Below are 18,465 nucleotides of genomic sequence, written 5' to 3' on the forward strand. Positions count from 1 at the left end.
GCAGAAAAACTAAGCTAGAAATGTAAAAACAGAAAGAAAAAGAAAAAGCAAACTTCCCTATCATAAACCAGATCATCTAACTCTCATGGTCGCATCTTTCGGTGTGCTCCCCTTCCATCTATCATGGGCGGGTTCAAATATGGAATAGGGCCTGCAAAACAGAGGGTAACGGTCTCTTATTAGAAATCAGCAACATATGAACCTTACCTTGTCTTGGCTTGCACCCTTCCTGGCCAGCCTTCAAATTGTTCAAAACCTCCTTAACTTCCTCATCCAAGTTAGCTTTCAAGACTCTTTCAGGGTAGGGGAGAGGAAGTTTAATAGCATCTAAACTCAGTTTAGGTGTACTCCCTATGATCTCCTTTTGCAGATCGTCGACATCAGCTTCCTTATCATCCTTCTGGGTCTCACCAATTGTCTTCCCGTTTCTTAAAGCTATGGCATTTACTTGCTCTCTTGCATTATTCTCTGCATTGCTGGGCAGCCGTTCCTCGTTTCTTTCCGACAACATAGACACAATCTGCCCCACTTGAACTTCTAAGTTCTTAATCGATGCTTCATGGCTTAAGAATCTTGCTTCAGTAGCATTGATGAACTTAGAAATCATCTCCTCCAAATTACTCTTTTTTCAGTAGCATTTATAGCCTTGTCACTACAATAGCAGAAAACACTACACATGTAGTGTTAACATGTTTAACACACATCACGGTAGTTTAGTATTTTCTAATATTGGTCACCGCACGTGGAGGCACCACAGAAACCACTTGCACCCTGACACACCAGGGGGGACCACAGCACACCCACATGGTGGCAGTTCGCGAATACACACGTACGCCTGCACACGCCCGCACGCGCACGTCCGCACACGCCCGCGCATGCACACCTGCACAAGCCCGTGCATGCACGCCCGCACGCACACGCCCGCACACGCCCGCACATGCACGCAGACAGCCGCACACACCCGCACACGCCCGCACGCGCACACCCGCACATGCCCGCACAGCCCGCACGCGTGCGCCCGCACGCGCGCACCCGCACATGCCCGCACGTGCATGCCCGCACACGCCCGCGCACGCACACCCGCACACGCCCGCACACGCCTGCACAAGCACGCACACGCCCGCGCATGCACACCCGCACATGCCCGTGCACGCACGCCCGCACACACCCGCACACGCCCGTGCCTGCACATGCACGCAGACGCCCGCACACACCCGCACACGCCCGCACACGCCCGCACGCGTACGCCCGCACATGCCCGCACATGCCTGCACGCGCGCACCCGCACATGCGTGCACGTGCATGCCCGCACATGCCCGCAGATGCACGTACGCCCGCACACGCCCGCGCACACACACCCGCACGCGCCCGCACACGCCTGCACACGCATGCCCCCACACGTTCGCACATGCATAGCCACACTTACATGCACAATGGCAGGCAATAGGGGCACAATGTGTAGTCACACCGTCTCGCACCATGGAACCCTCGTACAGTCGACCGAGTGGGAGGGTAGCATGATAACCTCTATCGGGATATGGTGGGTGTGGAGACATGGGATAATGGAAGGTTTCTCTGATGAGTTAGATTTTCCCAAGGGTGTTATGTTGAGAAGGAGGAGGTAAGGTTGTTCTGATGAGCTAGATTTTCACACCGACTCGCACCATGGCAGCTTTGTGCAGTCGACCGAGTGGAGGGGCCTGGGGGGAGGGTAGCATCGATAACCTCTATGGGGATTTGGTGGGTGTGGAGACATGGGATGTGGAAGGTTGTTCTGATGAGTTGGACTTTCACAAACGTGTGTTATGTTGGAAAGGAGAGGGAGGGTCTTTGTTCTTGGCACACTACGATGCATGGGGGAGGGACTTCTTTTGAAAACTCATTACTGGGGGGAGGGACACTACGATGAAGAGACCAAAAAGAACCCTATTTTTATCCCCTAATATTCACTCTTTTACATTTATTTAGCACTTAAGTGGACTCATTACTCTTGTATTTCGATTCAGGGCAATAAAGAAGGCAATTGGAAGAAAACAGGGCAAATCGGGTGATTTTGCACAGTTTCGGCGACAGTCAGTAATCTGGGCATAACTCTCAATTCCCAACTCTGAATTGGACAATTCAAGAAGCATTAGAAAGATGAAAGAAAGGCCCACAACATTTATGTTTTGGGTTGTTTCAGATTCGGTCCGCATCGAGTCATAAACCGGGCACGAATCGGAGCAAGTTCGCAGCCGGGCCCATTTCACAGCTGAAGCCCAACTCGCAGAAGAACATGGAAGTAGCCCAAGTTATCAGAGAAGCCCAACTCGAATGCGAAAGCCTAGAGTCCTAATTCGAATGTAACCTCCAAGGAGGGAGAGAGTCTTATTAGATCTAAATTCTGAATGTAATCCTATAAAGATAAGAATGATGGGGATTATATAAGAGATAGGATAGGATTAGTTCAAAGAAGATCAAGACTCCATTAAGATAAGATGATCTCCTAGAAGGAGTTGGAAAACAGCCCTCTCCTTTGGCTATATAAAGAGGGGGGCAGACCAGCTCTAGCATCACTCACTCCAAGATCCAAAAGATCATCAAGAAAATCAAGAAACTCAAGAAAGCAGTTTGGCCATGGAGAAGCAGAGCATGAAAATTGCATAGATCATGAGCAACTAAGCTTCTTTTTCTGGTTCAAGGGGGGAGGTTCGATTGTGTCATTGTGAGGTTCTGTAGTTAATTTATTTTCTTGCTTTTTAATTCAAGTATTCATTGATTCTTGAGCATATTTTTTATTGGATGTTAATGTTAACTAGTCTGACAAACTGAATTAATGTTGATGTTCCTACTGCTATCCATGGTTCGGTGATCCGTAATTGTCACGAATAGTGGTACAAGTAGCAATTAGGTTAATATCTTTCTGGGTCAATTGTTCATGACAGCCTTTGACCAATGTATTGACATGTTTTAACCTAAAGGGAATCAATGGAACAAGATTCAATAATTGCAGCTATCTCAATTATTGTTATTTTGGTTTAACTATTTTCACAAAGCTTAATGCTATCATTAATTAATATGGAGCGCTATCGTACCCAGTTGATTAAAGATAAGTGTTGATCGAATGCTGGGTTTGGTCAACTAATTTAGAAAAACACAAGGTTTATTATGGCTATCCTAATAAATCTAAGGTTAAATGCTTGAATTGCAAGAATGCTGAAATTTACCTAGGATCGATGGCCAATCGATTCAACCCGAACCCTTGAACCAGAATTCGGTAAGACTGATTTTCTCTTGTTTGTTTTGTTTGTTATTGCTTTCTTACTCTTTTAGTTTTAGTTATTAAATTTTCCCACTCAATCGTTGTGGGATAAGAAATGTGGAGGGAAGCACGAATCGATGCGACAGAGGGCTGAATCTCAGTGGATCATGGCAGCAAGGCCACTCTGCCACTTACAATCCCCGTCGTGTATTTAAGTCGTCTGCAAAGGATTCTACCAGCCGCCCGGTGGGAATTGCGCTTCAAGGCGGTCCACATGGCTCATCCATCATGAGGGCTTCACCAATGGCATGTGCCTTTGGGGGCATAGAGGCCCCTACTGCGGGTCGGCAATCGAGCGACGAGTGCAAGCATCGCATGTTTAGCCAGGATTCTGACTGAGGCGTTCAGTCATAATCCGACACATGGTAGCTTCGCGCCACTGGCTTTTCAACCAAGCATGATGACCAATTGTGTGAACCAACGATTCCTCTCATACTAGGTTGAATTATATCACGACACTGTCATCAATAGGGTAAAACTAACCTATCTCACGACGGTCTAAACCCAGCTCACGTTCCCCATTGGTGGATGAATGGCGCCATTGCCGGGGAGCTACTTTAAATTCTTAGCTTGTTACCTTCTATTTGTGTTAACCTTCTTTGTTTTATGACTCATGCTTCTCAATGAGGTGAACTAGAGTACAACCCCAAAATTGAGAAGACTACCCGTCGTTTAAGGAAGGAGGCGAAGCAAAAGAAGGACCGTTCACCTAAAAGGGTGAATTCTGAATTTGACCTTCCAACTTGTGATCAACTCATCTTCAAAGAGGAAGAAAGGATGGCTGATAGAGAGAGAACACTAAGGGAGTTGGCTGCACCAATCATGAACCAACAGCCCCTATGCATAATATATCCCACTCTCGAGGTAGCCTTTGAACTAAAATCTGGTTTGATTCAATTACTTCCTATTTTTCATGGCTTTCCAGGTGAGGACCCTCATAAACATCTCAAGGAACTCCATGTTGTCTGTTCAAGCATGAAACCATAGGGTATGACCGAGGACCACGTAAAATTAAAAGCTTTTCCCTTTACTTTATGAGATAAAGCAAAGGATTGGTTATATATTCTTCCTCCCGGTTCGTACGTACATGGGATGAGATGAACAAAATATTTTTAGATAAATATTTTCTTGCATTCTGGTTTGATTCAATTATTTCCTATTTTTCATGGCTTTCCAGGTGAGGACCCTCATAAACATCTCAAGGAACTCCATGTTGTCTGTTCAAGCATGAAACCACAGGGTATGACCGAGGACCAGGTAAAATTAAAAGCTTTTCCCTTTACTTTACGAGATAAAGCAAAGGATTGGTTATATATTCTTCCCCTCGGTTCGATACGTACATGGGATGAGATGAACAGAATATTTTTAGATAAATATTTTCCTGCATCCCAAGCTGCAAACATTAGGAAAGAAATCTATGGAGTTCGACAATTTGGTGGTGAGACACTATACGAATATTGGGAAAGATTTAAACAACTTGTTGCTAGCTGTCCACACCACCAAATACCCGAACAGCTCCTGATCCAATACTTCTATGAAGGACTCCAACCTATGGATAGAAGTATGGTAGATGCAGCTAGTGAATGAGCCTTGGTAAATAAAACACCCGAAGCAGCCAGGGAATTAATTTCCAACATGGCCGAAAATTCACAACAGTTCGGAGCAAGAACAGATGGCACTTCTAGGCGTGTAAATGAGGTAAGTCATGTTAATTTAGAAAATCAAATTTCAGATTTAACTACTTTGGTAAGACAATTGGCTGCAGGGCAATTGCAAACAGCTAGGGTATGTGGTGTCTGTTCGATCCCTGGGCATCCTACAGATATGTGTCCATCACTACAGGATGGATCGATGCAGCAAATTAGTGTCGTATGAGGATTTTCGGGCCAGCCTCAACACAAGTATGACCCATACTCCAATTACTACAATCCGGGGTGGAGGGATCATCCAAATCTGAGCTACGGAAACCAAGGAGGACCACAGAGATATCAGCCCCAAATTTTCAATAGACAGCCCCAAATTTCAGCACCTATCACAGCGCAAGGCCAACCCTCAAGTTCAGGTATGTGATTAGATGAAATAGTTAAGGGTCTAGCTACTAACACTCAGCAATTTCAGTAGGAAACAAGAGCCAGCATCCAGAACTTGGGGAACCAAATCAGCCTACTTGCTACTTCCATTATCAAGTTGGAGGCACAGAACTCTAGGAAACTACCATCATAGACGGTAGTCAACCCCAAGGAAAATGCAAGTGCAGTGGTGCTAAAAAGCGGGAAGGAGTTGCAGCCCCAACCTACCTCACCAGCGAAGGCAGATAAAGGAGACAAGGAAGAGGAGAGACAAGGTTCAAATGAGGACCCCATTGAGGTAATATCCGATCCCCCTCTCCCTAAGATTACTAATGCCATTGTACCACCTTTTCCTAGTAGGTTGGAAAAATCCAAGGAGGAATATGAGCAGGAAGTCTTAGAAAACTTCAGGAAGGTGGAAATCAATATCCCCTTGTTAGATGCTATAAAACAGATCCCAAAATATGCAAAGTTTCTAAAAGAATTGTGCACTAACAAGAGGAGGCTGCGAATTGATGAGAAGGTAAGGGATGGAGAAAACGTTTCAGCTGTCATCAAGAGGACTTTGCCAGAAAAACATGCTGATCCAGCTATGTTCACCTTACCTTGTGTGATTGGAAATAAACGAATTGAGCGTGCCACGCTAGACTTAGGTGCATCCATCAATGTCATGCCATACTCGATTTACTGTGCTTTGAGATTAGGTCCCTTGAAGGAAACTAGGGTTGTTATTCAGCTAGCTGATCGTTCTAATGCCTACCCGGAAGGGATTGTTGAGGATGTGTTGGTGCAGGTTAATGATTTAATTTTTCCAGCCGATTTTTACATCCTGAAGATGGAGGAGGACACGGTCACAAGTTCGGCCCCACTTCTATTAGGCAGGCCATTTATGAAAATGGCCAAAACCAAAATAGATGTGGATGAGGGTACCCTCTCTGTCGAGTTCGACGGGGAAATTGTTAAATTTAATATTTTTGAAGCAATGAAGTACCCCAATGAATGTCATTCGATTTGTTCAGTTGACACTATTGATTCAATTGTGCAGGAAATTTTTGAGAGAACACTATTGGATTGTCCAAGGAGGCAATGATGTATCACCGGGCAAGGGAGTTTTTCTCCTCCCAATCCTGATAGTCTCTCCTTCGGGCCTCAGAAGCCCTATCATGTTAGATAGTTGTATGCCCTTAGCTTCAATCAGAATTATGTACATTATGAATTTATTGTAAATGAATAAAGTACTCATTTGATTCATGTTCTTGTGGTGTGTTTCTGTGTAATACCCTTAAACTGGACACTTAATGAGACTTGTGTTAGTTTAGAATGTTCACAGCCATTGGGTAAGTCTGGGGAGATTTATCCTGCCAAGCCAGACACTGTGTGCGGCCAACTATTGGGGTGGCTTGTCTCAGCTACCAGGGTGAGACCCGAAGCACATGTAGTGTAGGATTAATAGAACCTCTGAACCGGACCAGATTTCCAGTATTGCCCTGGACCTTGGAGATAGATGGGCAAAACTGAAAAGTTACACCTGACCCCTAGACTCGATTATGATACTACACTAGGTGTTGGATTGGGCTGTCTTTGATGTACCAATCAGTGAGATCCTTAGCGGGGGTCAAAACCTGGGTATGTTGGGACAGTCCGAGAATTCATCAGAGTGGGTGATCATAGTGACAGGATCAGCCCCTTTGTCGGACAAAGGTAATGATCGGGGATGCACTCTCCGCTTACATGGATCCCGGGAATTAAAACCTTTTGCAAATCATTTCGAAACCATAACATATATATATCTTTATATATAAATATATTTTGCAAAACAAAATCTCAACACTTGAAATCGGTTGCCGACCCAATCCACTTAGAGAATCCAAGATCTAAATGAGATTTAGATCTAGAAGCCTCCTAATTAGATTAGGAGATGGCTGATCTGATCTACAGATAAGATAAGGGTTATCTCTTATCACTTAAAGGGACTTCTAATCCAAATATGATTTGGATTTGCAACTCCTAATGGGATTAGGAGCTGATCCCTATAAGATTATGAAAGAAAGAAAGGGGCGAAACAGTTAGTGATTGATGTTCAATTTTCTCCAGAGCTGAAAATCACAAGAAGAGAGATTTCTGCACCCTGCGAATTCTCTCTTGCTGCCTCCTTCCTGCCGCCGCCATCACCTTCAGTTCGATCTCCAGTTCTTGGGAGAAATCAAGATCTGATCTTGATTCCAATTTTTGGGAAAAGATTGGTTGGAGCTGTACTCACAAGCCGTCCAGTTGATTCTTGCGAAGGGTCAAGTTCTTTTGGAAGAACATTGCTAATTCTACTCCATCCTGCACTGTGTCATCTTCAGTGGGAGCAGATTTTGGATCCTTCCTTGGGCGTGAGCACCTCCATTGGGAGATATTGCTTCTCTGTATCAGGTACATCCTCCCTTCTACTCCTTTTGGTTCAGATCTGGTTTGGTTCTTGATTCAAGATTGATCCTTGAAAAACATGTTTTTCAATTATAGGGAATTCGATTCCCTGCAAAGATGGGAGAAATTTTTGAAATTCGCCCTTTCCATTCCGCAAGACTTGGGCGTCCATGTGATGGATATCCCATCCCTTCATATCACCCGGATGCTCCGGGGCAGGATTTTTAGCCACTTTGTCTAACTTTTCGGAAGTTGGACCAGCATAAGGTTCCTATACCAGTCGACATAGTTCGGGCCCTTCAGCTTGTTGTCATCAAGAAGCTTTGCAAATTTTTTGTTTGCCATTTTTTGATAAAAGAGCAAACATCAGTCCACAACCTAATTTAATTCATGTTCACTACATAGATATGGCTTTTAATCTACATTCCATTCCCATTTATTCATCTCTGAGATTTCCCTCCCATCTCAGTGATGGAGACTACAAGTTATCTCTGGAAATGTGGGAAATCACATAGGATGCATGGAGCCAACTGTTTCAGCTACATAACCCCACCACCTTTCTATGACGAATGAGGGTACCCTCTCCGTCGAATTCGACGGAGAGATTGTTAAAATTCAATATTTTTGAAGCTATGAAATATCCAAGTGAATGCCATTCGATCTATTGATACCATTAATTCGATTGTGCAGGAAGTTTTTGGAGAGGAGAACATGGATGAGGAACTTGAATTCAGTGCACACTTGGATAGGGAGGAGGAGTTCGACACACCCTATGACACTCTGGAACCGATGCCAGAACAAAAGGTAATCAATTCTGATATTCCATCATCATTTTCTCACAAGAAATTGTTGCCTTTTGTTTTGCAGGCTCCGGAGTTGGAACTAAAGACCTTACCTGATCACCTTAAGTATGCATACTTGGGCAAAAAAGAGACACTACCCGTGATCATTGTGAAAGGGTTGACCGAAGAACAAGAGGAGCGTCTCATCAAAGTCCTAAAGGAACATAAGGCGGCGATTGGTTGGACCTTAGTGATAGCTATAAATATAACCCTAGCAAGTGCACTGGTTATCAAGTAGTATAAAAATATCATTCCCATGAGGATTTAACAAAATAAGTATTAGAACTATAGCCTTCCTTAATTATTTGGACAATCAAATTTTAGATTTGAGAATATGAACTAATGAAAAAAACAGAAACAGGAAAACAAGAGCAGAAGTAACAATGCTGAAGTATGTAATGATTGGTTGAATTCGCTAGGGCTTTCGGTCCACCTAACCATTCCAATGAATATTAATGGATGAGATTACCCAAGATAATTTGTCATTCCCATAAGCTGAAGTCTTTCCGATTTTAATTAATATTCTCTCTCGAGATATACTAAAACTACTTCTATCAGGTAACCCCTTGATTTCTCGACTAGAGTTCTCAAGATAGAAGCGCATTAAGTCCAAGGAAAAACTATTATATTCAGATGAATCATGTGTATATACCCCTATATACCATTCAATTCACACCATGAATTATGTGGTCAGCTATGTGAATTCCTCTCTCGATTCATTCACATACGCCTGATCAATTAAGAGATGGTCACTCCTAATAGCATTAAGCAAGATAATTCATAGACTATATGGAAATCAGGATCTTGAATAAATCAGAATAAAAGTATATTCATTGATATGATTAGGCTTTCCACAACCCTAACTACAGAAAAATTAGTTCATACTAGCAGAAATAAAACAAACAAGAGGAAACAAAAAACTCATGGTTTTGCCCTTGGAGTTGAGATCTCCTCTTCTCCTTGCCGCCACCTCCTTCTTGTAGACATCTTGCTTGATAGTTGGATTGCTCCTCTGCTTCTTGATGCCTATCTAGTCCGCCCCCTACCCCTTTATATAGCTTAAGGGGAGGGGGTGGTCTCCTACTATTTCTTGAAGTTAATCTTGTTAGATAGTTTTTGTATGCCCTTAGCTTCAATCAGAATGATGTACATTATGAGTTTATTGTAAATAAATAAAAGTACATATTTGATTCATGTTCCCTTGGTATGTTTCTATGTAATACCCTTAAACTAGTCACTTAATGAGACTCGTGTTAGTTTAGAATGTACACAGCCAGTGGGTCGGTCTGGGGAAACCTATTCTGATGACGCTAACACTGATGTGCCACCAAGTCGGTTGGGGTGGCCTGTCTCAGCTGCTAGGGTGAGACCGTAGGCACATGCAGTGTAGGATTAATTGAATCTTTGAACTGGACCAGATTTCCAGTATTGCCCTAGACCTTGGAGATTAATCGACAAAACTGGAAAGTTACACCCGACCCCTAGACTCGATTATGATACTGCACTAGGTGTCGGATTAGGTTGTCTTTTATGTACCAATCAGTGAGACCCTTAGAGGGGGTCAAAACTTGGGTATGTTGGGACAGTCTGAGAATTCATCTGAGTGGGTGATCATAGTGACAGGATCAGCCCCTTTGTCGAACAAAGGTAATGATTGGGGATGCACTCTCTCTGATGGAAACCAAGACTGCCGGCAACCGATTTCTATCGTTGAGATTTGTTTTGCAAAATATATTTTATATGAGATATAAAAGTATATATATTATGGTTTCTAAAATGTTTGCAAAAGGGTTTTAAATCCCGGGATCCATATAAGAAGAGAGTGCAACACTGTTCCTTGCAGCCGAGGGAGAGGTCTTCTCTTGTCAGGCAGTGTTTGATCATTATGCGCTAAGAGGTTGAGTGTAAGACCATTGAGGGTAATACCTGATGGGCTAATCTTGCATCTGCCCATAGTCCCTGGGTGTTACAAGGTGGCTTGGCCCAGGGACCACTTAGGCTAAGTGTTGGGCCCATAGAGCCCATGTGATGGGTTTTAGGGGGTGCACTGTCCATAGCAGTGTATTCGGCCAGGCCTTGTAACAAAGGCTGGGCCGAACCCATGTGGCTGATGTGTAGATCAATGTTTGGGTCCAACGCCATACAAGGAAGCCCAACTGGGCAGGAGTTTGGAAGGCTAAGTGAGCACACAATCTTAATGGGCCTAAAGCCCATTTCGAACTGGGCTGATTTGATCAGTTTAAATGAGGGGCGGATTTGGGATTAAATCAGTTGATAGGATTGGGCCTACACCCTATCTACTCAGAGAGTCCAAGATCTAAAGGATATTTAGATCTAGGAGCCTCCTAATAGGATTAGGAGAGGGCTGATCTAATCTACAGATAAGATAGGGGTTATCCCTTATCACTTAAAGGGACTTCTGATCCAAATATGATTTGGATCAGCCATTCCTAATGGGATTAGGAGCTGATCCATTTAAGCCTATAAAAGGAGGAGGGGGCGGCAGCCTTTAGACACAACACTAAGACCTCTAGTCTTCAGTGCTGAAATCACAGAAGAAAGATTTATGCAATCTCTGCAAAACTCTTTCTTGCCGCCTCCTTCCTGCCGCCGTCGGACCTCCAGTTCGATCTCCAACTTTGTAGGAGAAATCAAGATTCGATCAAGATATCAGCCCTTTGTGAAAGGACTGATTGGAAGCAGTGCTCACGTGCCATCCAACTATTCTTATGAAGGATCAGGTTCTTGGAGAACGCTGCTGATTCTGCTCCATCCTACACTGCGCCATCTTCAGTGGGAGCAGTCTTTGGATCCTTCCTTGGGCGTGAACACCTCCATTGAGAGATATCATTTCTCTGTATCAAGTATACCTCTCTCCTCCTTTTGGTTTAGATCTGGTTCAGTTTATGGTTCAAGATTGATCTTTGAAAATATGATTTTCTAAATAGGGAATGTGACTCCCAGTTGAAGGGAGAGAAATTTTTTGAAATTCGCCCCCCTTATTCCGCAAGATTTGGGCGTCCATACGATGGATCTCTCATCCCTTCAGTGGTATCAAAGCCATGCTTCAAATCTTGAACCAATTTGTTTCAGATCTGAACCTACGCAAATGGGCAGAAGGTGTTCTACCCGATTTGCGCAGATAAGGATTTTGGGAAATTTGTTCCCAAAATTATAGGCACATAATCTGAAATTAATTTTTATATAAATCTGATTATTGTTTAGAATTGTTCTTTATGATTTTCTTGATTTATGGGCTTTTCGTACAAGAGGAAATCGAAATCTTGATTTGTGTAGGGCACCTGCGATTTTGCAGTTTATGGATTATTTTATTACATTTGGTCTGTAAAATAATTTTTTTTTTTATTTTTAGACTGAATGTATAGGTATTCGATCTGATGTAATTATTAATAGAAATTAGGATTTCTATTTATTTTATTTTGGATCGAAGATGGCAGCGCAAGGAAGGAGATTTTGCAGATGGGAGAATCGTTATCTGCGATTTGCAGTTTGTGAAACTGCAACCTGTGATCTAACCTCTGTTTTGCAGGATGCATTGTGTGAACAGCCCTATGTGACTGATTCTTGATTGTTCTTTTATCAGTATTTAATTTCAGATTATTTTTTTGAATTAAAGATTTAATTAATGATCAAACCCTAGACCCATTCGAACCAGGATTGGTTCAAATTGTTTGGACCAAATCTAGGGTTCGATCAAGGCTGAAAGTCAGCCCTAATTTTTCCCACTAATGGGCCTGAGGATTGATAATTAATTAAATACTTAATTCGGCCCAACCTGTAAAGGCCCAGTTTTAAATAGTTAAAACTGCTAAAAACCCACATAACACATAAAGCTATATGGGCCAAACCAATCAACCCTAATTCAGCCCATGTACCTAGATAATATTAATGGTTAATATTATGGATTCAAAATGGGCTTCAAATGGGCTTTACAGATAATTAATTGGTTGGATCAATTTATCCTTGCATGTGATGTATGGATGTGTGATGTGCTACGTACATGGGCCATAAGTGCTTGGCCCATACTCAATCGACAGTGGCTCTTGCGCACACCATGGCTGAATGCGCATCATTGCCATGGTGTCCCTTTTGGTCATTGGATGACCTCCCTTAGTGGTGGGCCCCACACCTCATGGAGAGGTTACATGCAGGACCCTAGCCGATTTGGGCCCCCCGAAATCTAACTTTATGAAAGTCAGTGGGAGCCACTTGGGTTTGACCTAGACCAAACTAGGGCGTAATTTGTTGTTCCCTCCAGCTAATATGAATGCATGTGATAGGGAGATTCATATGATGAACTCTCTAAAGGCCTTCCATCATTAGCATAAGGATGGGTCCTTCACTAATGAGGAAACGCACCAGAAAATGGGTTATCCATTTGCTGTTGGGCTTGTCTGAGTGTTTCATAAGATGATAGGGGCATCATAGACCGATGTGGGAGGGGCTTCACCAGAAAATGGGAACTCTTTCACGGTACCTTGGCGTTCACGAATATGATGGGTAAGCACTCACTGGACAGAAAGGTTTACCTGAAAATGACTCTGAACCTTGTCCGACAGAGGCCAAAGGGAAAACTCATATGATGAGTGGATATGATCCTTCACAGAAAGGTGGTGGGGTTATGCAGCTGAAACAGTTGGCTCCATGCACCCTATGTGATTTCCCACATTTCCAGAGACAACTCGTAGTCTCCGTTACTGAGAAAGGAGGGAAATCTCAAAGATGAATAAATGGGAAAGGAACGTAGATTAAAATCAATTTCTATGTAATGAACATGAATCAAATTAGGTTGTGGAATGATGTTTGCTCTTTTATCAGAAAATGGCAAACGGACAATTTGCAAAGTTGCTTGATGACAACAAGCTGAAGGGCCCAAACTATGCCGATTGGTACAGGAACCTTATGTTGGTCTTAACCTCTGAAAAGTTGGATAAGGTAGCCAAGAATCCTGCCCCGGATCGTCCGGGAGATAGGGCTTCTGAGGCCCGGAGAAGAGAATACCAAAAATGCGAGAAAAACTCCCTTGCCTGCTGCTATATCATTACCTCCTTAGACAACCCAATTCAGAGGCAGTTCGATCAGATCGAACTTGCCAAGGACGTATTGGACAGTCTCAAGACAATGTATGAAGAGTAGAATCGTTCTACTCGGCAGAAGGTCTTAAAACAGTTCATGACCGCGCAGATGTCCAAGGGCCAACAAGTTCACGACCATTGTCTCCGGATGATGGGTTATATCAATGAACTAGAGGCTCTTGGATCCGAGCTGGATCTGGTTACACAGATCGATGTTATTCTCAACTCTTTGAATCCATCCTTTAATCCATTCATCATGAATTACAACATGAACAAGTTGAACGTCAGCTTGCAGGAACTCAACAATATGTTGTAGAGGGCCAAAGAATTGATTTAAAAGGATGTGCCCATTGCCATGCTTGTTGAACCTGGCAAAATGGGCAAGAAAAGGAAGGCAAAGAGAAAGCCCCGGAAGAAGGCTGCCAAACCCAAGAAGCAGAGGAAGGACAAGGCATCGGATTTCTGTCACTTCTGCAAAAAGACCGGCCACTGGAAAAGGAACTGTCCTGCCTACCTAGAATCCAAGAAAGGTAATCTGGAAACTTGTGTTATAGAAACCAACTTATTGGTAGCTTCTGCGTCCTGGTGTATTGACTCCGGGGCTTCAACTCTTGCGTGTAACTCACTGCAGGGGTTCAAGGTAAGCAGAAGGCTGAGTGAAGGAGAACTTATCCTCTACTTGGGGACTACTGCAACTGTTGCAGCCATGGCCATAGGAACCGTGGAGTTAATTTTTGGAGGAGTTATCATACTGAAAGATTGTCTTTATGTACAAAATTTAAGGAGAAATTTTATTTCTGTCTCAAAACTATGTGCAGATGGTTATTCTGTCTTTTTCAGTAATATGATTACTATCAAAAGAAATAGCAGATTCATCGTATACGGGGAACTGGAGAACGGTCTCTATGTTCTACATCCTTCTCTAGAAACTAACATAACCAAAACTACGTCGGCTGAAATCCCCAAGAAAAGAGTCTATGATACAGTTAATCCCACATACCTGTGGCATTAGCGACTTGGCCACGTCGGTGTTGACCGAATCACAAGGTTAGTAAAGGATGGTCCTTTGGATTTTCTAATGGTAGAAGATCTTCCCACCTGTGAGCCTTGCCTACAAGGTAAGATGACCAAACGGCCATTTAATGGTAAGCCTAAAAGATGTACAGGCACACTTGACCTTATACATACTGATGTATGTGGTCCCCAGAGTGTTAGGACACGAAATCAACACGTGTATTTCATCACCTTCACAGATGATTTCTCACGATATGGTTACGTGTACCTAATGAGACATAAGTCTGAATCATTTGAAATGTTCAAAGAGTTTAGACAAGAGGTCGAGAAACAGTTAGGGAGAGAAATTAAAGCCCTTTGATCAAATCGAGGTGGCGAGTATCTCTCTGACGAACTCAGGGACTACTTAAAGGACAATGGGATAGTATCACAATTGGCTCCTCCTGCTACACCACAACTTAACGGTGTTTCAGAGAGGAGGAATAGGACCTTATTAGATATGGTCCGGTCACTTCTCATACACTCAGAGTTACCCACATCCTTTTTGGGCTACGCATTAGAGACTGCGATTTACGTGCTGAATTGGGTTCCAACCAAATCGGTTCCGAACACTCCATATGAACTTTGGACTGGAAAGAAACCAAGTGTCAAACACTTGAAGATTTGGGGTTGTCCAGCACACGTTAAAAGAACAAGTGCAGACAAGTTGGAATCCAAGACCAGCCATTGCCTATTTGTAGGCTACCCAAAAGGTTTATGGGTTACCTATTCTATGACCCAAGTGAGCAGAAGGTATTCTACAGCCGAAATGCACAATTCTTGGAAACAGATTACATCCTGGACATGCTGTGCAGGTAAGGAGATTGAGAGCATGAAAGACGTTCCCTATGCCTCTGCCGTAGGGAGCATCATGTATGCCATGTTGTGCACTCGTCCTAACATTCCTCAGGCAGTGAGTGTGGTAAGTAGATTCCAGGCCAACCCAGGGCAGGAGCACTGGACTGCTGTGAAAAATATACTTAAGTACCTTTGAAGGACAAAAGAGTTTTGTCTGGTATTCGATGGTAGCTCACTACAGATCCAAGGGTATACTGATGCCGATTTCCAGTCAGATCCAGATGATAGAAAGTCTACATCTGTATATGTTTTCACAATAGGATCGTGTGTTGTTTGCTGAAAAAGCAGCAAACAGGGGTCCACTGCAGACTCCACGACCAATTGACGAAGCCACTATCACAAAAAGTGTTTGAGAAACACGTGGAAGGCATGGGACTCTGGCTTGTACCAGATTGGACCTAAGTGCAAGTGGGAGCTGTTAGAAAGTTTTTGTATGCCCTTAGCTTCAATCAGAATGATGTACATTATGAGTTTGTTGTAAATGAATAAATGTACATATTTGATTCAGGTTCCCTTGGTATGTTTCTGTGTAATACCCTTAAACTGGACACTTAAGGAGAATCGTGTTAGTTTAGAATGTTCACAACCACTTGGTCAGTCTGGAGAGACCTATCCTGATAAGGCTGACACTGATGTGCCACCAAGTCGGTTGGGGTGGCCTGTCTCAGCTGCCAAGGTGAGACCCTAGGCACATGCAGTGTAGGATTAATTGAATCTTTGAACTGGACCAGATTTCCAGTATTGCCCTGGACCATGGAGATTAATCGACAAATTTGGAATGTTACACCTGACCCCTAGACTCGATTATGATACTGCACTAGGTGTCGGATTGGGCTGTCTTTGATGTACCAATCAGTGAGACCCTTAAAGGGTGTCAAAATCTAGGTTTGTTGGGACAGTCTGAGAATTCATCTGAGTGGGTGATCATGGTGACTGGATCAGCCCCTTTGTCGGACAAAGGTAATGATCGGGGATGCACTCTCTCTGATGGAAACCAAGACTGCCGGCATCTGATTTCAATCATTAAGATTTGTTTTGAAAAATATATTTTATATGAGATATAAAAGTATATATATTATGGTTTCTAAAATGTTTGCAAAAGGGTTTTAAATCCCGGGATCCATATAAGCAGAGAGTGCAACACTGTTCCTTGCAGCCGAGGGAGAGGTCCTCTCTTGTCGGGCAGTGTTTGATCATTATGGGCTGAGAGGTTGAGTGTAAGACCATTGAGGGTAATACCTGATGGGCTAATCTTGCATCTGCCCACAATCCCTAGGTGTTACAAGTTGGCTTGGCCCAATGACCACTTAGGGTAAGTGTTGGGCCCATAGAGCCCATGTGATGGGTTTCAGGGGGTGCACTGTCCATAGTAGTGTATTCGGCCAGGCCTTGTAACAAAGGCTGGGTCGAACCCATGTGGCTGATGTGTAGATCAATGTTTGGGTCCCACGCCATACAAGGAAGCCCAGCTGGGCAGGAGTTTGGAAGGCTAAGTGAGCACACAATCTTAATGGGCCTAAAGCCCATTTCGTACTGGGCTGATTTGATCAGTTTAAATGAGGGGCGGATCTGGGATTAAATCAGTTGATAGGATTGGGCCTACACCCTATCCACTCAGAGAGTCCAAGATCTAAATGAGATTTAGATCTAAGAGCCTCCTAAGGAGAGGGCTGATCTAATCTACAGATAAGATAGGGGTTATCCCTTATCACTTAAAGGGACTTCTGATCCAAATATGATTTGGATCAGCCATTCCTAATGGGGTTAGGAACTGATCCCTTTAAGCCTATAAAAGGAGGAGGGGGCGGCAGCCTTTAGACACAACACTAAGACCTCTAGTCTTCAGAGCTGAAATCACAGAAGAATGATTTCTGCAATCTCTACGAAACTCTTTCTTGCCACCTCCTTCCTGCTGCCGGACCTCTAGTTCGATCTCCAACATTGTAGGAGAAATCAAGATTCGATCATGATATCAGCCCTTTGTGAAAGGACTGATTGGAAGTAGTGCTCACGTGCCATCCAGCTATTCTTACGAAGGATCAGGTTTTTGGAGAACGCTGCTGATTCTGCTCCATCTTGCACTGCACCATCTTCAGTGGGAGCAGTCTTTGGATCCTTCCTTGGGCATGAACACCTCCATTGAGAGATATTATTTCTCTGTATCAGGTATACCTCTCTCCTACTCCTTTTGGTTCAGATCTGGTTCAGTTTATGGTTCAAGATTGATCCTTGAAAATATGATTTTTAAATAGGGAATGCGATTCCCAGTTGAAGGGAGAGAAATTTTTTGAAATTCGCCCCCTTATTCCGCAAGATTTGGGCGTCCATACGATGGATCTCTCATACCTTCAAACTTGCCCTTTGAGATCATGAGCGATGCAAGCAACTATGCGGTAGGGGCTGTTTTTGGTCAATGAGTTGATGGGAGGAGCCACGTCATCTACTATGCTTCGAAAACATTGAATGCTGCACAGTGCAACTACACAACCCCTGAAAAGGAGCTATTAGCAATTTTGTTTGCTTTAGATAAATTTTGATCATATTTGTTTGGCTCTAAAGTAATTGTATTTTCTGATCATGCAGCTTTGAAATACCTGCTAGCGGAGGAGTCAAAATCGAGGCTGATTAGGTGGATACTCTTGCTCCAAGAGTTTGATTTAGAGATTAAGGATCGAAGGGGAGCTGAAAACTCGGTGGCGGATCATCTAAGTAGGTTGGTGAAAGATGAGGACTCCCCACCCATCTCTGAGTTATTTCCTGATGGGCAATTGTTTCACAAAAAAGGTATGGTCCCTTGGTATGCTGATATTGTGAACTACTTGGTTACCGGAATT

This window comes from Nelumbo nucifera, chromosome 3 (assembly GCF_055504915.1).
Source record: "Nelumbo nucifera cultivar China Antique chromosome 3, China Antique-T2T, whole genome shotgun sequence".
Lineage (NCBI taxonomy): Eukaryota > Viridiplantae > Streptophyta > Magnoliopsida > Proteales > Nelumbonaceae > Nelumbo > Nelumbo nucifera.